Source organism: Trachypithecus francoisi, unplaced genomic scaffold, assembly GCF_009764315.1.
Source record: "Trachypithecus francoisi isolate TF-2019V2 unplaced genomic scaffold, Tfra_2.0 Lachesis_group11, whole genome shotgun sequence".
Lineage (NCBI taxonomy): Eukaryota > Metazoa > Chordata > Mammalia > Primates > Cercopithecidae > Trachypithecus > Trachypithecus francoisi.
In genome coordinates this window covers 89,419,729-89,445,162 of record NW_022681456.1, presented here as the reverse complement: position 1 = coordinate 89,445,162, position 25,434 = coordinate 89,419,729, and the positions used below count along the sequence as shown (strand labels likewise).

Here is a 25,434-nt window from a genome sequence, read left to right as displayed (position 1 = left end):
TTTAATGCATCTCCAAGCACCATAGTTTGGCTCTCAGCTTAGCAGGTGTAGAAACTCAATTTAACCCATGTATCTAGATAGCCTCTTGGGAACTCATATTAACCAAGTAATCTTAGATTGATGTATAAATCAGAATACCAATTAATTAAGCTGCACTGGAAAATATGCACTTTTTTGGTATAAAGTAACTTTTATTTACATAATTTACATATATATAACATAACTGCTAATATGTACCTTTTTTATCTAAGCATTTCTAAGGTTCATGTAGCCAGAGACTGATCAAATGTTGCTGCCCACTGTGACCAAGGTACCCAGCACACTGATTTGCACATAGGAGCTATTTAATAGATGTTGGGAGAAAAGCTGAGTGTTGGGAGAGAAGCTGAGGCAGGGCTTGCAAGTCTGACATAATGTAAAAGAGTCTTGAAACATGCCTGGGGTCCAGGGTCTAAAACCCCTTGTGGCCTTTGGAACACCAAGCTCTGTGCTAAAGGGTGGAAGGCTACCCTGACACACCATAATCTAAGCCCAGGGCATAAAACTCCTCGTGGCTTGGATAGAATTCAGGGCTCACGGCCTCTGGAATGTGTCTGGACTTGCTGGCTCTTTGCTATCCCCGAATCTATTGTATCTTGAGTTAAAAGAACATGCTCTCCATTATCTCAAGTAGCAGAGCATATGCTAAACCGTCAGAGGTGTAAATCATGTGCTTAATGCAATGCTCCCTTTCAACCCCATATTCTCACCACCTGTTTCTTTGTTCGATCACCAATAAATAGTCTGGCGCTCTGCACCTTTGCAGCCTCCAAACTCGCATTGGCCCCCGGACCAACTTTCTCTCTCAAACTGTCTTTTCTCATTTCTTTCATTCTGCCGGACTTTGTCACCTCCACGATCTGGTGTTGGGTCCAATCACCCCAACAATAGATGCTAAAAAAGAAAAAGAAAAAAAATATTAAGAAACAACAACAACAAAATAGAGTAAGACTAAGTGAAATGCTGTTGAAATCCCAAGTGCTTAGTATTCCATCCCACCTTCTTAAAGAACATATTTATGATAATTAATATTAGTTTCTCAGGTTCTATATTTCTTTCTTGTGAAAAAAAATTGGATTATTCTAGACTCCTTGATTGTCAGTCTTCTTGATTCTCTTTATAACTCAGTCTTACTTTAGAGATATTAGATTCTAACTGATGAAGTATCAACTTTTCCAGTTAAAAATGTTCAACCCTACCTCTCAGAAACTTAACCCTGGTAAGTTAATTCAAACTTTCCAAGTCTCCCTAGTATCTATTATTACACAATACCTTTCTTCTTTGAATTCTTTTAAAGAAGATTCTTTAGAATCTTCTCTAAATTCAGAGACCCCCTTCTTCACCTGCATTTATCATCTATAAAGAGCAGCTGAAAGAAGAGCTAATGCTCCATTTTAGTGGTTAATACATGTTAACATATATTTTCCCCTTTGGGGAAAAGAGCAATCCCATATCAATGGCTGGCACCCCAAGTGAGAGAGCGCAAGAAAGAGGAAAGAAAGAAACAGAAAAAGAGAGAGAGAGAATAAATGAATGAATTCTGGGAGCAGAGTAGGAGGCTTGGGCCTACCTCAACCCAGCCCACAGACATGGTAATTCAGCAACAATTCATGGACAAATTTCTTTGTGAGAAATCGGAAATGAATTGAATGAATTGAAAGACTTCTGCATGCCAGGAGACTATGAAACCAACTCACTGAAACTATTAGAGAGATTCAAGACACCCTCTTGCTAGAGACACTGCCCTGGCACAGTGCCATACAATCAAGAAGAGACCCACTAGCTCCAAGTTTCACCTAGAGGATAAAAAGGGTTGGTTCACAGCACCCTAACTCTTCTAAGGGGGCTCCAGAGAGGACTGGCTTCTGTTTTGCCAGTCTTGGAACTCTGAAAGATTTGGCACAGTCTAACCACCTGGAGGAGAATGGATACAATGCCTTGGGCTGGTAGATGTCATTGTTCCTCTCCCCTGCTCAGCACAGAGCAAGCTTATGAAAATCCCAGCATTTAGCCTCTCCTGAGGAGAGAAAGAATTGATCCACGTATCCAGTACCATAACTCCTCCAGGCCTTCCCAAAGAACTTGCATCTGTCTCACCAGTCCTGGATCTCTAATGGGTTCAGTCCAATCTAGTCACATGGGGGAGAGAAGAAACAGTAGCTTTGGCTAGTAGCTCTCCCCTACCCATGGCTTAGCACAGGGCAAATAGGCAAAAACACAGCTAACTGCTCCTTCCTGGGGAGGGAAGGAGTTGGAAGAGACCTTTATAATCTATGACTAGGCTGACTGATGGGCCTTCACCTTTACTATGCCAGTTTATGAAGACTGAGATAGGTACCTGCTTTGTCTAACATGTAGACACAACACAGGGGGTCAAGAAAAATGAAGCACAAGGCAAAGATGTTCCAAACAATGGAACAAAATAAATCTTCAGAAAATGACCTAATGAAACAGTTATATAACTTATCTGATAGAGAATTAAAAATAGCTCTCATGAAGGTGCTCATTGAGGTTAAGAGAGAATGCATGAACAAAATGAGAATTTCAAGGAAGAGATAGAAGATATTTAAAAGCACCAAAGACAAATAATAACAGAAATGAAGCTGAAGAACACAAATGACCTGAAAAATTCACTATAGGGGTTCAGCAGCATACTAGATCTAGCAGAAGAAAGGATCAGTGAACTCAAAGACAGGTCACTGGTAATAATTCCATCAGAGGAGCAAAAAGAAAAAAGAATGAAAAAGAGTAAAAGTAAGCCTAAGAGAATTACAGAACACCATTAAGCAGACCAAATATGTACTGTGAGAGTTTCAAAAGGAGTAGAAAGAGAGAAAGAATGAGAAAACTTATGCAAAGAAATAACAACTGACTGCTTCTCAAATCTGAGGAAAGGAATGAACATCCAGATCCAAGAAACCCAAAGGGATGCCAAATATGAACCTAGGGAAATCCATGGGCCGGGCACAGTGGCTCACTCCTGTAATCTCAGCACTTTGAGAGGCTGAGGCGGGCAGATCATTTGAGGTCAGGAGCTCGTGACAAGCCTGACCAACATGGTGAAACCCCATCTCTACTAAAAATACAAAAAATAGCTGGGCATGGTGGCGGGTGCCTGTAATCTCAGCTACTTGGGAGGCTGAGGCCTGAGAATCACTTGAAACTGGGAGGCAGAGGTTGCAGTGAGCCAAGATCATGCCACTGCACTCGAGCCTAGGCAACAGAGCAAGACTCCATCTCACAAAAAAAAAAAAAAAAAAAGAAAAAAGAAAGAAATCCACAATGAAATGTATTATAATCAAATAGTCAAAAGTCAAAGACAACACCAATTTTGAAAGCAGCAACAAAAACAACTTGTCACATACAAGGGGTCCTCCAGTAGATTATCAACAGATTTTTCAGCAGAAACCTCACAAGCCAAAAGGGAGTAGGATGATATATTTGAAGTACTGAAAGAAGAAAACCTGCCAACCAAGAATACCATACACAGAAAAACTCTCCTTCAAAAATGAAAGAGAGATAAAGCAGAAACCTCACAAGCCAAAAGGGAGTGGGATGATATATTTCAAGTACTGAAAGAAGAAAGCCTTCCAACCAAGAATATCATACACAGAAAAGCTTTCCTTCAAAAATGAAAGTGAGATACTTTCCAAGACAAACAAATGCTGAAGTTCATCACCACTAGACCTACCTTAAAAGAAATGCTTTAGAAAGTTCTTCAAGTTGAAACAAAAGGCCACTAAGCAGTAACTCAATAGCAGAAGGCTGTGAAATGTATTGGTAGAGGAAGCATAACTTACAGCTTGTTACTGGCAACACACAATTTGCCATCTGCTATAATTTCTGACCACTGATCTGCTTTTCCTGATATAAAAGGTGTTTGTGGGCTGGACACAGTGGCTCACGCTTGTAATCCCAGCATTTTAGGAGGCCAAGGCAGGTGGATCCCTTGAGATTAGGAGTTCAAGACCAGCCTGGCTAACATGGTGAAACCCTGTCTCAACTAAAAATACAAAATTAGCCAGGTGTGGTGGTGGGTGCCTGAAATCCCAGCTACTTGGGAGGCTGAGACAGGAGAATCACTTGAACCTGGGAGGTGGAGGTTGCAGTGAGCCGAGATGGCCACTGCACTCCGATATGGGTGACAGAGAGAAACTCTGTCTCAAAATAATAATAATAATAATAAATAAAAGATGCTTGTGAGCAGGAAAAAGACCTCATCTTTTTATCATCAGTTTCTATCGATGCAAAGGTCCAACTGAAAAGATAATGCAACTAACTAAGCATACCATGTAGCAGCTAACTGAAGGACAATGACCAAAATATCTTATTGGGGTTCTGATTATTTAAAAGTTATAACCCAAGAAGAGCCCGTTTTGCAGGATAACAAATGTGGAACAATTCAAGTGTTGCACTGCTGTTGCCATTCATATTTAACTTGGAGATAACAAGACACACAAAAATAACATTCCTCTATCTGTATTTATCCTGCAATCATATATGCCTAATTAAACTGCATTCAGAACTATGCATGTAAACCATGATAAATCTTTGAGATCCAAATTAAGGTGATGGGATACTCCTGGTCCCAAAGCCAAATTTAAAATCTAGGTCCATGTTCAACTAGAAAAGATCCTCAGTGCTTTTCCCAGGGTCATTTTATAATACTGGCACCATTAGGAGAATCCCTTTAGAGACTTTTGACACAACATATTTGACTTTGCCTCCTTAGAGTTTCTAGAGTGACAAAGCAATTGTTTTGTTTTGTTTTGTTTTGTTTTCTGAGATGGAGTCTTGCTGTTGCCCAGACTGGAGTGCAGTGGCGTGATCTCGGCTCACTGGAATCTCCGCCTCCAGGATTTAAGTGATTCTCTGGCTTCAGTCTCCAGAGGAGCTGAGACTACAGGTATGTGCCACCACACCAGGCTAATTGTGTGTGGGTTTTTTTTTTTTTTTTTTTTTTTTGAGATGGAGTCTCACTCTGTCATTAGGCTAGAGTGCAGTGGCATGATCTCAGCTCACTGCAATCTCTGCCTCGTAGGTTCAAGCGATTCTCCTGCCTCAGTCTCCTGTAGATGGGACTACAGGCACACACCACCACACCGAGCTAATGTTTTGTATTTTTAGTAGAGATGGGGTTTCAGCATGTTGGCCAGGATGCTGTCTCTTGACCTCGTGATCCACCTGTCTCAGCCTTCCAAAGTGCTGGGATTACAGGGGTGAGCCACCGCCCTGGCCTAATTTTAGTATTTTTTGTAGAGACAGGGTTTTACCATGTTGGCCAAGCTGGTCTCGAACTGCTGACCTCAAGTGATCTGCCCCCAAGTGCTGGGATTAGAGGCATGAGCCACCATGCTCGGCCCCATTGTTTTTTAATTTGATGACGAGGAATCTTCTGCTATTTAGATCTCTGCTCAGTACAACACCAAGAAAATCTCAGAGGAAGGTATCTTGATTAAAAGATTATGTTTCACATAATAATCAAACAGTAACAATATTTATTTTTGAGAAAGTAAACTCAAATACCAGGGTTAAGGTGGCAGGAGAATTTATTTTCATGGCATACCTTTTTACTCTGTTTAAATAGTTTAATATGATACATATTAATTTTCAGAAATAATGATTGTGGACTTTTCAAATAGTATGGCAAAAAAGAAAAATAACTTCTTATATTCAATTTCCATGTTTCTATATTTGAAACAAATTGCTACTTTTTACTTCAGAATTATGCATATGTCTTGAGAATAAAAATCTCATCCTGTCTGACTTTTGGGGGCCATAGTTGTACCACAGTTCTCTACATGAAGAAGTTATAAAGTCAAATAAGTCCCTCATTCTAATTTTTGGCCCAAACCAGGAGCAGGTATACCCAAAACAAAGAACTACACAACTGACAGCTCAAGACGTCCATGGTTGCTGTGGATCAGTCAGCTGAACAGTTCAGAACTCTGCTTAGAAAGTAGACAGTAAACACAAGATCACAATGGTGTCCCACGAGTGATGCCAAGAAATATTGTGGGCTTTATCCTGCCCTGGGTCACAGCCTCAAACACAATATTGAGTTGTGAGCATAATGGAAGTCCAGTGTGGAAGCATGCACAGAAGTCAGACCTCCTCTCTTTGCTTTCTTTTCCAGCAAATGCCTAGGGAAATTTTCCTTCTTAAGACTATTACCATTATATTTATTATTAATGCTAAAATAATGTTGAGAATTATAATCATTGTGATGATGCTAATAATGACTAGTATTACTCAGAAGTCTGTTCTGGCCAAGTCCTTTCCTAGTATTTTAAAGACATTTTCTAATTTAACTTTCAGAACAACTCTATGAAGTTTTATTTTTTTCATTATACAAATGAGGAAATTGAGGCCTAGCGAGTTACAAAACTTGCTTAAGATTTCACAGCAACTAAGTGGCATAACCCATGTTGAACTTTTAGATTGTTTGACTCCAGAGTCTAGTTTATTCTTTTTTTCTCTTGAGACCGAGTCTCATTCCATCATCCAGGCTGGAGTGCAGTGGTGCAATCTTGGCTCATTGCAATCTCCACCTCCCAGATTCAAGCAATTCTCCTGCCTCAGCCTCCCAAGTAGCAGGGATAACACGTACATGCCACCACACTCGGCTAATTTTTGTATTTTTAGTAGAAACAGGGTTTCACCATATTGGCCAGTCTGGTCTCGAACTTCTGACCTCAAGTGATCCACCCGCCTCAGCCTTCCAAAGTGCTGGGATTACAGGTGTGAGCCACCGCACCCGGCCAACTTGAGCGTCTATTTTCTTTTTCTTTTTTTTTTTTTTTATGATACTTTAAGTTCTAGGGTACATGTGCATAATGTGCAGGTTTGTTACATATGTATACTTATACCATGTTGGTGTGCTGCACCCATCAACTCGTCAGCACCCATCAATTCATCATTTATATCATGTATAACTCCCCAATGCAATCCCTCCCTCCTCCCCACTCCCCACGATAGGCCCCAGTGTGTGATGTTCCCCTTCCCGAGTCCAAGTGATCTCATTGTTCAGTTCCCACCTATGAGTGAGAACATGCGGTGTTTGGTTTTCTCTTCTTGTGATAGTTTGCTAAGAATGATGGTTTCCAGCTGCATCCATGTCCCTACAAAGGACGCAAACTCATCCTTTTTGATGGCTGCATAGTATTCCATGGTGTATATGTGCCACATTTTCTTAATCCAGTCCGTCACTGATGGACATTTGGTTGATTCCAAGTCTTTGCTATTGTGAATAGTGCCGCAATAAACATACGTGTGCATGTGTCTTTGTAGTAGAATAATTTATAATCCTTTGGGTATATACCCAGTAGTGGGATGGCTGGGTCATATGGTACATTAGTTCTAGATCCTTGAGGAATTGCCATACTGTTTTCCATAATGGTTGAACTAGTTTACAATCCCACCAACAGTGTAAAAGTGTTCCTATTTCTCCACATCCTCTCCAACACCTGTTGTTTCCTGACTTCTTAATGATTGCCATCTAACTGGTGTGAGATGGTATCTCATTGTGGTTTTGATTTGCATTTCTCTGATGGCGAGTGATGATGAGCATTTTTTCATGTGTCTGTTGGCTGTATGGATGTCTTCTTTTGAGAAATGTCTGTTCATATCCTTTGCCCACTTTATGATGGGGTTGTTTGTTTTTTTCTTGTATATTTGTTTGAGTTCTTTGTAGATTCTGGATATTAGCCCTTTGTCAGATGAGTAGGTTGCAAAATTTTTCTCCCATTCTGTAGGTTGCCTGTTCACTCTGATGGTAGTTTCTTTTGCTGTGCAGAAGCTCTTTAGTTTAATGAGATCCCATTTGTCAATTTTGGCTTTTGCTGCCGTTGCTTTTGGTGTTTTAGACATGAAGTCCTTGCCCATGCCCATGTCCTGAATGGTACTACCTAGATTTTCTTCTAGGATTTTTATGGTATTAGGTCTAACACTTAAGTCTCTAATCCATCTTGAATTAATCTTCGTATAAGGAGTAAGGAAAGGATCCAGTTTCAGCTTTCTACTTATGGCTAGCCAATTTTCCCAGCACCATTTATTGAATAGGGAATCCTTTCCCCATTTCTTGTTTCTCTCAGGTTTGTCAAAGATCAGATGTCTGTAGATGTGTGGTATTATTTCTGAGGACTCTGTTCTGTTCCATTGGTCTACATCTCTGTTGTGGTACCAGTACCATGCTGTTTTGGTTACTGTAGCCTTGTAATATAGTTTGAAGTCAGGTAGCGTGATGCTTCCAGCTTTGCCCTTTTGACTTAGGATTGTCTTGGCAATGCGGGCTCTTTTTTGGTTCCATATGAACTTTAAGGCAGTTTTTTCCAATTCTGTGAAGAAACTCATTGGTAGCTTGATGGGGATGGCATTGAATCTATAAATCACCTTGGGCAGTATGGCCATTTTCACGATATTGATTCTTCGTATCCATGAGCATGGCATGTTCTTCCATTTGTTTGTGTCCTCTTTGATTTCACTGAGCAGTGGTTTGTAGTTCTCCTTGAAGAGGTCCTTTACATCCCTTGTAAGTTGGATTCCTAGGTATTTTATTCTCTTTGAAGCAATTGTGAATGGAAGTTCATTCCTGATTTGGCTCTCTGTTTGTCTGTTACTGGTGTATAAGAATGCTTGTGATTTTTGCATATTAATTTTGTATCCTGAGACTTTCTTCAAGTTGCTTATCAGCTTAAGGAGATTTTGGGCTGAGACGATGGGGTTTTCTAAATATACAATCATGTCATCTGCAAACAGGGACAATTTGACTTCTTCTTTTCCTAACTGGATACCCTTGATTTCTTTCTCTTGCCTGATTGCCCTAGCCAGAACTTCCAACACTATGTTGAATAGGAGTGGTGAGAGAGGGCATCCCTGTCTTGTGCCAGTTTTCAAAGGGAATTTTTCCAGTTTTTGCCCATTCAGTATGATATTAGCTGTGGGTTTGTCATAAATAGCTCTTATTATTTTGAGGTACGTTCCATCAATACCGAATTTATTGAGCGTTTTTAGCATGAAGGGCTGTTGAATTTTGTCAAAAGCCTTTTCTGCATCTATTGAGATAGTCATGTGGTTCTTGTCTTTGGTTCTATTTATATGCTGGATTATGTTTATTGATTTGCGAATGTTGAACCAGCCTTGCATCCCAGGGATGAAGCCCACTTGGTCATGGTGGATAAGCTTTTTGATGTGCTGCTGAATCCGGTTTGCCAGTATTTTATTGAGAATTTTTGCATCGATGTTCATCAGGGATATTGGTCTAAAATTCTCTTTTTTTGTTGTGTCTCTGCCAGGCTTTGGTATCAGGATGATGTTGGCCTCATAAAATGAGTTAGGGAGGATTCCCTCTTTTTCTATTGATTGGAATAGTTTCAGAAGGAATGGTACCAGCTCCTCCTTGTACCTCTGGTAGAATTCAGCTGTGAATCCATCTGGTCCTGGACTTTTTTTGGTGGGTAGGCTATTAATTGTTGCCTCAATTTCAGAGCCTGCTATTTGTCTATTCAGGGATTCAACTTCTTCCTGGTTTAGTCTTGGGAGAGTGTAAGTGTCCAGGAAATTATCCATTTCTTCTAGATTTTCTAGTTGATTTGCGTAGAGGCGTTTATAGTATTCTCTGATGGTTGTTTGTATTTCTGTGGGGTTGGTGGTGATATCCCCTTTATCATTTTTTATTGCGTCTTTTGATTCCTCTCTCTTTTCTTCTTTATTAGTCTTGCTAGCGGTCTGTCAATTTTGTTGATCTTTTCAAAAAACCAACTCCTGCATTCATTGATTTTTTTGGAGGGTTTTTTGTGTCTCTATCTCCTTCAGTTCTGCTCTGATCTTAGTTATTTCTTGCCTTCTGCTAGCTTTTAAATGTTTTTGCTCTTGCCTCTCTAGTTCTTTTAATTGTGATGTTAGAGTGTCAATTTTAGATCTTTCCTGCTTTCTCTTGTGGGCATTTAGTGCTATATATTTCCCTCTACACACTGCTTTCAATGTGTCCCAGAGATTCTGGTATGTTGTATCTTTGTTCTCATTGGTTTCAAAGAACATCTTGATTTCTGCCTTCATTTCATTATGTACCCAGTAGTGATTCAGGAGCAGGTTGTTCAGTTTCCATGTAGTTGAGCGGTTTTGATTGAGTTTCTTAGTCCTGAGTTCTAGTTTGATTGCACTGTGGTCTGAGAGACAGTTTGTTATAATTTCTGTTCTTGTACATTTGCTGAGGAGTGCTTTACTTCCAATTATGTGGTCAATTTTGGAATAAGTGTGATGTGGTGCTGAGAAGAATGTATATTCTGTTGATTTGGGGTGGAGAGTTCTATAGATGTCTATTAGGTCCGCTTGGTGCAGAGATGAGTTCAATTCCTGGATATCCTTGTTAACTTTCTGTCTCGTTGATCTGTCTAATGTTGACAGTGGAGTGTTGAAATCTCCCATTATTATTGTATGGGAGTCTAAGTCTCTTTGTAAGTCTCTAAGGACTTGCTTTATGAATCTGGATGCTCCTGTACTGGGTGCATATATATTTAGGATAGTTAGCTCTTCCTGTTGAATTGATCCCTTTACCATTATGTAATGGCCTTCTTTGTCTCTTTTGATCTTTGATGGTTTAAAGTCTGTTTTATCAGAGACTAGGATTGCAACCCCTGCTTTTTTTAATTCTCCATTTGCTTGGTAGATCTTCCTCCATCCCTTTATTTTGAGCCTATGTATGTCTCTGCATGTGAGATGGGTCTCCTGAATACAGCAGACTGATGGGTCTTGACTCTTGATCCAGTTTGCCAGTCTGTGTCTTTTAATTGGAGCATTTAGTCCATTTACATTTAAGGTTAATATTGTTATGTGTGAACTTGATCCTGCCATTATGATATTAACTGGTTATTTTGCGCGTTAGTTGATGCAGTTTCTTCCTAGCCTCAATGGTCTTTACATTTTGGCATGTTTTTGCAATGGCTGGTACCGGTTGTTCCTTTCCATGTTTAGGGCTTCCTTCAGGGTCTCTTGTAAGGCAGGCCTGGTGGTGACAAAATCTCTAAGCATTTGCTTATCTGTAAAGGATTTTATTTCTCCTTCACTGATGAAACTTAGTTTGGCTGGAAATGAAATTCTGGATTTAAAATTCTTTTCTTTAAGAACGTTGAATATTGGCCCCACTCTCTTCTGGCTTGTAGAGTTTCTGCCGAGAGATCTGCTGTTAGTCTGATGGGCTTCCCTTTGTGGGTAACCCGACCTTTCTCTCTGGCTGCCCTTAAGATTTTTTCCTTCATTTCAACTTTGGTGAATCTGGCAATTATGTGTCTTGGAGTTGCTCTTCTGGAGGAGTATCTTTGTGGTGTTCTCTGTATTTCCTGAATTTGAATGTTGGCCTGCCCTACTAGATTGGGGAAGTTCTCCTGGATGATATCCTGAAGAGTGTTTTCCAACTTGGTTCCATTTTCCCCCTCACTTTCAGGCACCCCAATCAGACGTAGATTTGGTCTTTTCACATAATCCCATACTTCTTGAAGGCTTTGTTCATTTCTTTTTCTTCTTTTTTCTTTTGGTTTCTTTTCTCGCTTCATTTCATTCATTTGATCCTCAATCGCTGATACTCTTTCTTCCAGTTGATCGTGTCGGTTACTGAAGCTTGTGCATTTGTCACGTATTTCTCGTGTCATGGTTTTCATCTCTGTCATTTCGTTTATGACCTTCTCTGCATTAATTAGTCTAGCTGTCAATTCTTCCACTCTTTTTTCAAGATTTTTAGTTTCTTTGCGCTGGGTACGTAATTCCTCCTTTAGCTCTGAGAAGTTTGATGGACTGAAGCCTTCTTCTCTCATCTCATCAAAGTCATTCTCTGACCAGCTTTGATCCATTGCTGGCGATGGGCTGCGCTCCTTTGCAGGGGGAGATGCGCTCTTATTTTTTGAATTTCCAGCTTTTCTGCCTGCTTTTTCCCCATCTTTGTGGTTTTATCTGTCTCTGGTCTTTGATGATGGTGACATACTGATGGGGTTTTGGTATAGGTGTCCTTCCTGTTTGATAGTTTTCCTTCTGACAGTCAGGACCCTCAGCTGTAGGTCTGTTCGAGATTGCTTGAGGTCCACTCCCGACCCTGTTTGCCTGGGTATCAGCAGCAGAGGTTGCCGAAGATAGAATATTGCTGAACAGCGAGTGTACCTGTCTGATTCTTCCTTTGGAAGCTTCCTCTCAGGGGTGTACTCCACCCTGTGAGGTGTGGGGTGTCAGACTGCCCCTAGTGGGGGATGTCTCCCAGCTAGGCTACTCAGGGGTCAGGGACCCACCTGAGCAGACAGTCTGTCTGTTCTCAGATCTCAACCTCCACGTTGGGAGATCCACGGCTCTCCCCAAAGCTGTCAGACAGAGTCGTTTGCATCTGCACAGGCCCCCACTGCTTCCCCTGTTGGTCTTCAGCTGTGGCTGTCCCCAGAGGTGGAGTCTACAGAGACAGGCAGGCTTCCTTGAGCTGCTGTGAGCTCCACCCAGTTCGAGCTTCCCAGCGGCTTTGTTTACCTACTTAAGCCTCGGCAATGGCGGGCGCCCCTCCCCCAGCCTCGCTGCTGCCTTGCGGATAGATCGCGGCAGACTGCTGTGTTAGCAATAGGGAGGCTCCGTGGGCGTGGGACTCTCCCGGCCAGGTGTGGGATATATTCTCCTGGTGTGCCTGTTTCCTTAAAGCGCAGTATTGGGGTGGGAGTTACCCGATTTTCCAGGTGTTGTGTGTCTCAGTTCCCCTGGCTAGGAAAAGGGATTCCCTTCCCCCTTGCGCTTCCAGGTGAGGCGATGCCTCGCCCTGCTTCAGCTCTCGCTGGTCAGGCTGCAGCAGCTGACCAGCACCAATTTTCCGGCACTCCCTAGTGAGATGACCCCAGTACCTCAGTTGAAAATGCAGAAATCACCGGTCTTCCGTGTCGCTTGCGCTGGGAGTTGGAGACTGGAGCTGTTCCTATTCGGCCATCTTGCTCCACCCTCCGCGTCTATTTTCTTAACTTATACTTTTAGCGATTCTAATCTTGAATCCCAGTAGTGAAATTAGTTGCATAATGCATGCAAACAAGAGAATCTGAGCTCCTTAGATTTCTAAAAATCTCATTAGATTGTTTTTACATTTATTTTTTGGTCAATCTTGAATTTTCTAAGGGAAGATATGTATATCTAGCCCTCTTGGGTTACTTACATTATTGCTTTGCTAATTTTTTCTTTATCTCTTAGGATTCATGTCCCATCCTATCATGGAAGGAGGGAAAGCAGAAGAGGCAGGGGATAGATCAGTCAATTGTGTTACTGTAACAGCTTTGAGTACAGCTGAGAGGCTTTGAAACTAACACATAAAATTAAGCTTCAGGATTATCTGCTTCTTTAGTACTTCATTCATCTGGATATAATGAGATGAGTCAGCCAGTAGCCAAATCCCACTTACAACTGTAATGTAAGTATTAAAAGGAAAAACTTTACATATTATACTTCTGCCATTGTTGCCCAAATAATTCTGCATAATTTATGTTTTCTTTTTATGGTTGGAATTCTGCAAACACAATTTATGAATAGCATTTAATTGCTATTAAATTATAAAGGCAAGCTAATATATTAATTACTTTCATATCTATTTTTCCTCTTTTGCTTTACTATTTTTCAGAAACTAGCCATATTAATATCCAAAACTTATGCAGACAAATCAGAATCTGTCTCATATGTAATGATTTCTAGACATGATAATCCACAATTTCCCTTGATATTTCTTTCCTGAATTTTTCAGTACTCATTGAAGGAACTGCTCTCTCAGATCTAAATCCTATTCCTGTGGATGAGACGCATTTCTTACTGCTCCATCCCTAGGAAAAAAAGAGTAGCTTGCCATAGGAACAGGGAAGGGTTAATTTATATACTATGAAATGTTCTGAGTTTTATATATGTGGAAAAGATCCAGAAATTAAATTTTAATAAGCCTCCAGATTTGGGCAGCAATCAAAGGTTTTCTCTATAGCAACAATTACACACATCACTGATCTGAGATCAAATATTTATGTCTTCTACATGCTAGAGAACTAGCATTTTGCTAGTTACTGTTATTACCAGGGCAATTCAATAGAGGGCAAAAGAGACTAAAAATGTCATTTCGCGTTGGAAATTGTAAGAAAAAGCAATAACAAGCCTGGAAAAGATTAAATGCAATTGGAAATGAGTCTAAACTGAAATAAAATACTGTATCTTAGTAGATTTTAGTAGGGCTATAATTTTAACTTCTACTAAAAAACTGTCGTTTTACCTATTGCTGAAAAGAAGACACAAAAGAAGACAAAAAGCCTGATGCTAGCAGGAAACAAAAGCTCTTCCCCATTTCCTAAAAGTACTTTTTTTTCTAGAAGTGCTATTGTTTGAAGGAGAATCGTCCATTATGCCTTGGGGAAAATGTAACCATTTTTTAAAAAATGAAATATAAATTATTCTCCCCTTTGGAAAAACTTTGTTTCCTTTGGTGTTGTTAATATAGAAAGCAGTGACAGAATAATTTCTGCTCATGGCAGGACCCCATCAAACAATACCAATGTCTCATTTACCTTAAAGGACTAGAGTCTGCTTTGCATTGCCAGCAATATCACCACCACCATTATCACCACATTATCAACTGTTATACTGTAATATCTTTGGGTGTGCAATCTTGCAGTAAATGCTCCTGCACCAGGTACTTTTCCAGAACTATTATAGAGCTACCTTTGAAGAATTTGTGATTTAGGAACTTACACTAAATTATTATATCCCCATCTTACATGACTATTTCTTTTCTGTTCACATTTCTGGTGATTTTACTTGGTTTCAAAGAAGCTATAAAATTCTGTTATTTATTCTCAGTGGGTTCCAAATACACAATGGGCCTCTCTGGGACCTCAATCTCCACTGGGACCTCTAAAGTAGGAATGGCTACAGTGAGGATATGGTCCCTGGATGAAGTGCTTGTATAATCCAGATCAGCAGGCAGGGCTTGGCAAGAAAAGGGAACTGGCCATGGATGGCAGGCAGTTCTAAATGCATGGCCTGCCTGGCCAGAATTCAGAAGAAGGAGAGAACACTGGGTCTACCTGAGTCTAGGAAGGCTTCATTCATGGAGAAGGATCTTGAAGGAGGGATAAGGTTTACAGGGGGCCAAGAGTAGAGCAAAGTTGATCTCCAGATGATGTAAATGTGAAGATGATGTAATGTGAAGTAATGCATAGATGGAAGGAGCAAGGAACGTTCAGGAAGCTGTAAAGAGACCTGTCTGGCTATGGTAGTGTGTATGAAGATGAGAAGTAGGAGATAAGGGTGAACAAGCAGGATGTAGCCGGCCTTGAATGGCAGGCTCAGAGAGCTGAATTTCAGTCTCCATTCATGTGGGAGTTGCTGAAGATTTCTGAAATAGGGAAGTGACAGGATGAAAGTACTGTTCAAAGAAGATGAATGTGGAAGCTGAATGATAGGGCCCAAAGCCCCATCTCTCTGAGAGAGTAGAAGCTTAAATTTGACAAATGCCAACTAGCAAACCCAGATGGATTTCACATAGATCCATTCCCCTTCCAGCTTCTTATGATCTTTCACTTCCCTAACTCTGCTCAAGCCCTTGTTATGCCCCCTTCCTACTCCCTCATTCTCACTTTGAAAAGCCCCATCACCAGCCACCCAGTCTGCCAGCTCACGTCTGTAATCCCAGCACTTCGGGAGGCCGAGGCAAGTAAATAACCTGAGGTCAGGAGTTTGAGACCAGTCTGGCCAACATGGTAAAAGCCGATCTCTACTAAAAATACAAAAATTAGCTGGGCGTGGCGGTGCATACCTGTAATCCCAACTACTTGGGAGGCTGAGGCAGAATAGTCACCTGAACTCGGGAGACGGAGGTTGCAGTGAGCTGAGATCGCATCACTGCACTCCAGCCTGGGTAACAGAGTGAGATCCTGTCTAAAAAAATAAAAAAATAAAAAATAAAGAAAAAAAAGAAAAAGAAAAGAAAAGCTCCATCACCTCTGTACAACTTGGGTTGGAGCCCAACTCTTTCTCACTGTCAGTAGTTATTAAATAAAATCTGTTTTACCATTTTAACTGAGGTATGGCTGTTTTTCTCTGACAGAGGCCTGAGGTTTAAACAATTTGAGGCACCTTCTTTAAGAAAAGGAATACAAAATTACAAATACAAAACTAAATATGGGGCTTTGGAAGGGGCATATGCAAATGAGGGCCCCTGAGCATAAGCAATCTTAGCTTCATAATAAATCATCTGGTTGACCAGATAGACAAGGTGTCTGTCTGCTTTCTTGAAGCTTAGGTTCTAGAGGGAGTGGAGAGGAGAGAGAGGCAATAAGCAAGTATACAAATGGGAATTTTTAGAGACTAATAATTACTATGAAGCAAGTAAACTGGCATGGTAGAGTGGGGAGGAGAAGAGAACAAGAAGAGATCTGCTTTTGGGCATGGCGGCTCATGCCTGTAATCCTAGCACTTTGGGAGGCCAAGGCAGGTGGATGACCTGAGGTCAGGAGTTCGAGACAAGCCCAGTCAACATGGCAAAATCCTGTCTCTACAAAAATACAAAAATTAGTGGGGCCCCATGGTGTGTGCCTGTAGTCCGAGCTATGTGGGACCTCTCTCATTTAATCTGAGTGTCCTGTCACTCACTTGAGCCAATAGAATATAGAAGTGATACCGTGCCAGTTTTAAAGCTGAAGCTTTAAGAAGTCTCAGCAGCTTCTACTTTTGCACTTTTAGATTCTGTGAATACATGAGCATGTGAATATGGAGAGACATGGTGCACTGGAGGCCAGCTATCACAGAAGCCACTTACTTTTTAAAAGACCACTCTGGTTGTGGAGTATGAATTTCAATGTTAAATCAGCTTAACAATAACCCATGCCAGGCACAGTGGCTCATGCCTGTAATTCCAGCACTTTGGAAGGCCAAGGCAGGTGGATCACCTGAGGTCAGGAGTTCGAGACCAGTCTGACCAATATGGTGAAACCCTGTCTCTACTAAAAATACAAAAGTTAGCCAGGTGTGGTGGTGTGCGCCTGTAGTCACAGCTACTCAGGAGGCTGAGACAGGAGAACTGCTTGAACCCAGGAGGCAGAGGTTGCAGTGATCCAAGATTGCACCATTGCACTCCAGTCTGGGTGACAGAGCAAGGCTCCATCTCAAAAAACAAAAAAAATCAGAAAACCAGAAAAACAATAACCCATAACACTCGGACCAACTTGGGGATGAATTGCAGTGAGACAAGAATAGAAATAGAGGTCAGTTAGAAGGCAATGGTAATACTCCAGGTAAGACGTGGTAATTGCTTGAACTATGGTGGTAGCTGTGGATATGGAAAGAAACAGATAAACTTGAGGATGGGGAGAGAAAGGTATATTCACCCAATAGTAATAAATGTCTGGCATATGTTAAAATAAAAAGTAGAGTAAGGCATTAGGACTGTAGTCATCAGGAAGCTATTAAATATGTCTTGATGGTGAATTAATAGAAGGAAAGTCATGTTTTAAGAAGATTAATGTGGGAGCAGAGAACAGAGCATTTCCTTGAGCCCACTGTAGCCAAACCATTTATCATTAACTCCTCATCCTGATAGGAGAACTAGTTCTGCTTATCCCCTTCTGAAGAGCAGTGACTTATCTTGTTGAGGATCAGTGACTCGTCTGTTGTTTTGGTAGGTTATGATGAAAGTGTAAAGGGCATTTCAAATCAGCTAGAGTAAGAACATGATAGCCCTGCTGGTGGCTTCTCCCTTTATCTCCTCTATGATATACATACTACCCAAGGCTAAAGGTTGAATATTTGTTAATCTGGTCATTTAACAATGAGTCTTTTTTCCTGAATATTCTTTTTTTTTTTTTTTTTTTTTTTGAGACGGAGTGTTGCTCTATCGCCCAGGCTGGAGTGCAGTGGCCGGACCTCAGCTCACTGCAAGCTCCGCCTCCCAGGTTTACGCCATTCTCCTGCCTCAGCCTCCCGAGTGGCTGGGACTGACAGGCGCCTGCCACCTGGCCCGGCTAGTTTTTTGTATTTTTTTAGTAGAGACGGGGTTTCACTGTGTTAGCCAGGATGGTCTCGATCTCCTGACCTCGTGATCCACCCGTCTCGGCCTCCCAAAGTGCTGGGATTACAGGCTTGAGCCACCGCGCCCAGCCAACAATGAGTCTTTAAAAAAAGCTGTTGAACTGTTCAACAGCTGGGTTTTGGATAGACATCATGGAGCAGAGATCCAAAAGGTATAGATACACATATATAGGAGGAAGAAATGAGAGGAGATGCTTTCAAACAGTGTACACCCTCTAAGAAGCAAGGAATGGGAAGAATGTTCCCTGCTGTAGGGTTATGTATTTTACAGATTTGCTAAGCACTGAGTAGACCCTCATATTATGTGCTAAACAAATTTGTAAAATGAGAGAAAACGTTCCAACTCAGCTTCCTCTTTTCAAATCTCTCCTCTTACAGAGGAGAAACAGAGCCAGGAGAAGAAGAAAGTCCTGAGGTAGGAGACAAGCTATAGTACAGTCTTCCCATGATCCAAGGATTAGACAGTAAGTCCTACACCATAGTGATAGCAGACAATATGGAAAGGATGAGAAGCCACAAGATGTGAGAAACATCATGAAGGCAGTGTTGACAGTACTTAGTGACTGCTTTGATGTGGAGATGAGGAAAAGAAAGGACATTCTTTAGGGAAAAGAATAAATTAGTGATGGATCCAGCAATCAACATTAATTTATCAAGGTTCCAAGCCAGAGCAGTGGAGATCGCTGGTACCACTGACAGAACTAGGAAGGTTAGGAGAGGGAACTGGCTTTGGAGAAAAACGTAACGTGTTCTCTGCCACACCTGTTGCTTTTGGTAGGGTCATTTAAATAGAAACACTAAGTCAGAAATGCCTTAGAAATACAAGGTTGGGGCTGGGAGTGGTGGTTCACACCTATAAACCTAGCACTTTGGAAGGCTGAGGCGAGAGGATTGCTTGAGTCCAGGAGTTCGAGACCAGCCTGGGCAACAAAGCGAGACCCCCCCATCTTTACGAAAAATTAAAAAACTAGCTGGGTGTGGTGGCACATGCCTATAAGTCCCAGCTACTTGGGAGGCTGAGGTGAGAGGATTACTTGAGCGCAGGAGTTCAAGGTTGCATGCACTCCAGCCTGGGTGACAGAGTGAGACCCAGTCTCAAAGAAAAAAAGAAAGAAAGAAAGAAGGAATATAAGGTTGGACCTCATGGGAGAGCCATAGAGGTAGATCCATTGTAATGTACATCGAGGTGCAGGTTGAAGCAATGAGAGAGAAGAGCCCTAGCAGGAATGGGCTGTTGAGGGAGAGAGAGAACTGAGGGTCAAGGGCAAAATGTTTTCAAAGTTCAGATGTGAAAAAATGAGAGGACAGGAATGGTTGGTAGAATCAAAGGCTGCAGGCTGGGTATGGTGGCACATGCCTGTAATCCCAGCACTTTGAGGCCAAGACGGGTGGATCACTTGAGGACAGGAGTTCAAGACCAGCCTGGCCAACACAGTGAAACTCTCATCTCTACTAAAACTACAAAAATTAGCCGGGTGTGGTGGCTCACAGCTATAGTCCCAGTTAGTTGAGAGGCTGAGGCAAGAGAACTGCTTGAACCTAGGAGGTGGAGGCTGCAGTGAGCCGAGATCGCACCATTGCACTCCAGCTGGGCAATAGAGTGAGATTCCGTGTCAAAAAAAAAAAAAAGAAAAGAAAAGAAAAGAAAAAAGAATCAAAGAATCAATGATAAAAGCATTGAATTGGTAACTACATTTTTTTTTGAGACAGGGCCTCACTCTGTCACCCAGGCTGGAGTGCAGTGCCATGATCCTGGCTCACTACAGCCTCGACCTCCTGGGCTCAAGTGATCCTCCCACGTCAGCCTGATCTTTACTAAGCTTTAGAAAGCATTTGGAGTGACTGGAGCAAAGATCAAACAGACAAGATTTCAGGGACAAAGAAAAAGTGAAAGAAGGGGAAAGGGTTTGTGTTGAGTGTGGTCCAGACAACAATGCTTTAGTGATTGTGCACAGAAGGAAAGAAAAAGTGTGTATTTTACCATAAGAAGCCCAGCTATAAAGGAACCCATGGGCTTGGGTTATCGTTTACACCTATGCATCACTCTATATAATAATTTAATTATAAAGATGAGAAAAATAAATAAAAACAAGCAAAGCTTGTGACATTATAGAAACAGTAGTTTAAAACAGACATGGTGTTTTTTTTTTTTTTCTGCTCTGAAATAGAGAGAGTTCCCCCAACCTCTGCCTTCTTAAAAGAAACTAATCACTAGTTGAGTGTGATAGCACATGCCTGTAATCCCAGCTACTCAGGAGACCAAGGTAGGAGGATTGCTTGAGACCAAGAGTTTGAGGTCAGCCTGGGCAACAGAGCAAGACCCCATGTCTAAAACATTAAAACAAAACAAAACACTAATCACTGTTTTTTGCCAAAAATATGAAAACATGGTTTATTCCTTTCAGCCTAAAATACAGTTTCAAAGATCTCTGTTGGTAGGGGTTAGGTGGTGAGAAAGCTTTGAGAAAAAAGAAGACATTTTACTGTTTTCCTAACTCTTCCTGCATTAGCTAACTTTAAGCAAACCTAGAGTTTGCTGCACCATACAACTTAAAAAATATCTCCTGTTACAGATTTGGCAAGGAGATGGCAGGTTTCTTTCCTTTCCTTTCCCTTCCCCTTCCCCTTTCCTCTCCTCTCCCCTCCCCTCCCCTCCTCTCCTTTCCTCCCTCCGTCCCTCCCTCCCTTCCTTTCCTTCCTTCCTCCCTCCCTCCTTCCTTCCCTCCCTCCCCTCCTTCCCTTCCTTCCTCTTTCTCTTTTCTCTATTCTCTTCCCTCTTCTCTCTTCTCTTCCCTGTTCTCTTCTCTCCTCTCTTCTCTTTCCTCTCTTCTCTTCTTTCTTTCTCTCTTTCTTTCTTTTCTTTCTCTCTCTCTCTCTCTCTCAGTGGCTGCATTTTTTTCTCTAGCTTATATAACTTTTACACAAGTAGTTCATATGAGTTACAAGGCTAGGCTGTTAGAAGTTTAAGATGTTTCCAAGAAAAGTGGACAAAAAAACTGGCATCTATAAGAAAAAATATTTTTTTCCTACTCCCACATTTTCGGGAACTTGACACACTATTCCAACTGTTTGTTCCTAAACAATGCCAATGAAACTTTATTTATTTATTATTTTACATTGCAGACAGGCAGATAACAGAACCAGAATTCTCTAGCTCTTGTGTCTAAGAGGTAGTGACATGGAATTGGATTCAAGCATACCTGAGTTTAAACTCCTGCTTCATCACTTACTAGCTATGCCAGAGACCACTAATTGTTTTAGTGTTCATCGTCACCTTATGTTTACTAATCAGTAGAATCTCCTAAGTTTCAGCTGGGCATGTGACTACTTGGCCATAGGCCACATTTCCCAGCCTCCCTTGCAGCTAGATGTGGCCATGCAGCTAAGTTCAGGTTAGTAGGATGTAATTTGAAAAGATTTCCACAATTTGGGGGCATCTACTTTGAGACAAAGCTACTTGCCTTGAATATTGTCTTTCCCCCTTCCCATGGGCTGAAACATGACTATGATGGTGACCTAGCTTTGGCCATGCAGGAGACGACAGTGGCAAGAGAAAGAAAATCTGGGTTTCGGATAGACATCATGGAGCAGAGCTGCTCCAACAACCTGAAATGCATGCTTACACTGGCCTGTTAGGAGGGACAGAAATAAACTTTAATGAATGAAGCCACTATATTTCATAGTCTCTTTATTACAGCAGTTCAGACTATAACCTTGAAAATACCCTTGTTACGTGTCCTTTGTGTTTAACCCCTCAGAACCCATTTCCTCTTCTGTAAACTGGGGATAATTTCTACCACACATCCACGATGTTGAAGACTAAATGAGAAAACCAGAAATTCACACGAGAGGTGCCCAATGAATACGCTGATGCACCAACAAGATTCCCCACTAAATCCCCAGTGTCTAGCACAGTGCCCAGCATACAGTATGTCCTCAATAAATATTTATTGAAAGAACAGCTACTCAGCCACAGGCCAATCAGAGTGGAAGTTGTAAGTGCCCAGAAATCCTGAGTGATAACACTCCTATTGTGAAGATTAATTGATGCTACATATGTGAAAGTCCCTAGCAAATGCATGACTCATACATCGTAGGCACTCAAATAAAAGTTTTCATCAGACTATGAGCTTCTTGAGGATGAGTTCTGTGTCTTGTTCACCACTATACCCCAAGTGAACAGCCCATAATAAGAGTAAGTAAATATTTGTTGCATAAGGAGAACATTGATATACAATGGGTGAGCTATTTTTATCCCCATCAGGTCTCTTCTTCCCACAACAAAGAAGGAAACTGACATATAAAAGTTAAGCAATTTGCCCAACTTGACACAGCTTCTAAGTAGCACAGTAAAGACTTGAGTTAAATTCCTTACTAGGTTCGTATTTGGAGATCTCATTTTCAACCTGGGTAGACACTTTTTTTTTTTTGAGATGGAGTTTCACTCCTGATCTTGTTGCCCGGGCTGGAGTGCAATGGCGTGATCTTGGCTCACTGCAACCTCCACTTCCCAGGTTCAAGTGATTCTCCTGTCTCAGTCCCCTGAGTAATTGGGATTACAGGCACCCACCACCATGCCCGGCTAGTTTTTGTATTTTTAGTAGAGATGCGGTTTCACCATGTTGGTCAGGCTGATCTCGAACTCCTGACCTCAGGTGATCCACCTGCCTTGGCCTCCCAAAGTGCTGGGATTACAGGTGTGAGCCTGTGTCCAGCCGATACTCTTTTTCTAGAGCAGACTTTGCGACAAGTAAGAGGAGAGATTTGAAAAGAGGAAGCTGAGTTGGAACGTTTTCTCTCATTTTACAAATTTGTTTAGCACATAATATGAGGGTCTACTCAGTGCTTAGCAAATCTGTAAAATACATAACCCTACAGCAGGGAACATTCTTCCCATTCCTTGCTTCTTAGGGGGTGTACACTGTTTGAAAGCATCTCCTCTCATTTCTTCCTCCTATATATGTGTATCTATACCTTTTGGATCTCTGCTCCATGATGTCTATCCAAAACCCAGCTGTTGAACAATTCAACAGCTTTTTTAAAAGATTCATTGTTTTTTTTTTTTTTTTTTTTGAGACGGAGTCTCGCTCTGTCGCCCAGGCTGGAGTGCAGTGGCCCGATCTCAGCTCACTGCAAGCTCCGCCTCCCAGGTTTACGCCATTCTCCTGCCTCAGCCTCCGAGTAGCTGGGACTACAGGCGCCCGCCACCTCACCCGGCTAGTTTTTTGTATTTTTTTTAGTAGAGACGGGGTTTCACCATGTTAGCCAGGATGGTCTCGATCTCCTGACCTCGTGATCCGCCCGCCTCGGCCTCCCAAAGTGCTGAGATTACAGGCTTGAGCCACCGCGCCCGGCCAAGACTCATTGTTAAATGACCAGATTAACAAATATTCAACCTTTAGCCTTGGGTAGTATGTATATCACAGAGGAGATAAAGGGAGAAACCACCAGCAGGGCTATCATGTTCTTACTCTAGCTGATTTGAAATGCCCTTTACACTTTCATCATAACTACCAAAACAACAGTGATCCTCAACAAGATAAATCACTGCTCTTCAGCAAGGGGATAAGCAGAACTAGTTCTCCTACCAGGATGAGGAGTTAATTATAAATGGTTTGGCTACAGTGGGCTCAAGGAAATGCTGAATGGGGCAGGGTTCTTCTCCCTAGTGTATCCTCCCTCCCCCTTATCACTCTATAAACCATTACTACTTTAGAGGTGTATTGTTTTTAACAACTGTCTGATAATGAAGATACTGGTTGATTAGGTTTTAAGGTAGATGTTTTTGCAGGGATATTTTTAAATTAAAAAAAAAAAACAAAAACAGGTAAGGATGAAAAGTTCCAGGTGAGAACAATGGCCCCTTTATAGCCTTTTTCTCTGTTTAGATTCAGAAATGTTGTCTCTATGGTATCCCTGGACTGCTTGCTGGCTTTTAAAAAATGGAAATCTATAACTGATCATCCTTCCATATTTCTTCTTGGGACCCACTCACCCCAATAAAATAAATTGATATTTATTTGTATTATATATTACATGTGTCCATGTGTTTGAGTGTGTGTATTCCCAGGTTTAGGAAGTTTCTACAAGTATTACCTGTAAATACCATATTTGGTCTGAGACATCTATGAGGACATTTAATTTTTTTCTGTCTTCATTCTTTCTTTTTAACCACTTTCTTCTCTTATCACTCATTAGTCTTTTTTTCTAACCTGATACACAAAGGTGAATACTGTTCAATGTGGCCATTTAGAAATCATGTCAATTATCTTCCTGCCCTCTCTTCTGCCCCTGAATATGGGGAAGAGAGGTTCTGAAGGTTTGCTGTCCTGGGTATAAATATATGGACTTTCCTTTGTGAGAAGCTGTAGCCGTGAAAGACAGAAGCTGCCTCCCATCCGAGGTGGTTCCCTGGGGCCATGATTGCTGGGGCCATGATTGCCTTTCTACATGGATGCTTTATACCTATGTGGAAAACAAGGCCACCCGACATTCACCCCAGTGGTGGTAAAATATATAGGTGAGGAAGACCTCTGCCCTATACAACCTTCCCTCACCTGAACTTTCTGTGAATTCCAAGGTCTGGACGAGGTCCTGAAAGAAAAAAAAAGAAAAAGGTCGAGTGCGGTAGCTCACGCCTGTAATCCCAGCACTTTGGGAGGCCCAGGCAGGTGGATCACGAGGTCAAGAGATCGAGACCATCCTGGCCATCATGGTGAAACACCCGTTTCTACTAAAAATATAAAAATTAGCTGGGCGTGGTGGTGTGTGCCTATAGTCCCAGCTACTCGGGAGGCTGAGGCAGGAAAATCACTTGAACTCGGGAGGTGGACGTTGCAGTGAGCCAAGATCGAGGCACTGCACTCCAGCCTGGTGACATAGCAAGACTCCATCTAAAACAAAGAAAAAAAAAAAACAGAAAAAAAAAAAACTTTCTCAAAATCAAAAGGGAACAAAGGTGCATTTGAGAAGAGGGAGAATTTGGAGATGGATCAGGGTTTAAATTGTTCACTTAGTGAACAGAGGGGAAAAAGTATTATGATGCTAGCGGCCTTTTCTGGAATTTCCAGACCTTTGGTAAAAATCCTAAGCCTTTTTTCTGTGTATGAGAGATAGGAGTAGCAGGGAGGTACAGGGGAGTTACAGGTGGGTACAGCCAGGAGAGAAGAGGGAAAGGATGCATATTCACGTCAGAGATATTCCTTGTGAAGAAACAACCACACGACTTCTTCCTTTCCAGTTTTGTTTTTTTTTTTGAGACAGAGTTTTGCTCTTGTGGCCCAGGATGGAGTGCAATGGCGCGATCTTGGCTCACTGCTGCCTCCGCCT

The 25,434-nt window shown here is 41.6% G+C and overlaps 1 protein-coding gene across 1 annotated transcript in view; it reads right to left on the bottom strand.

Moving 5' to 3' along the window:
• Positions 1-866: 866 nt before the first annotated feature.
• The window catches only part of LOC117090247, a 47,067-nt gene continuing 22,499 nt past the window's right edge, over positions 867-25,434 (bottom strand). Inside the window, exon 2 of the mRNA XM_033222342.1 lies at positions 867-933. The gene's annotated coding sequence lies outside the window, so the exon portion shown is untranslated. The remainder of the gene's footprint in view (positions 934-25,434) is intronic.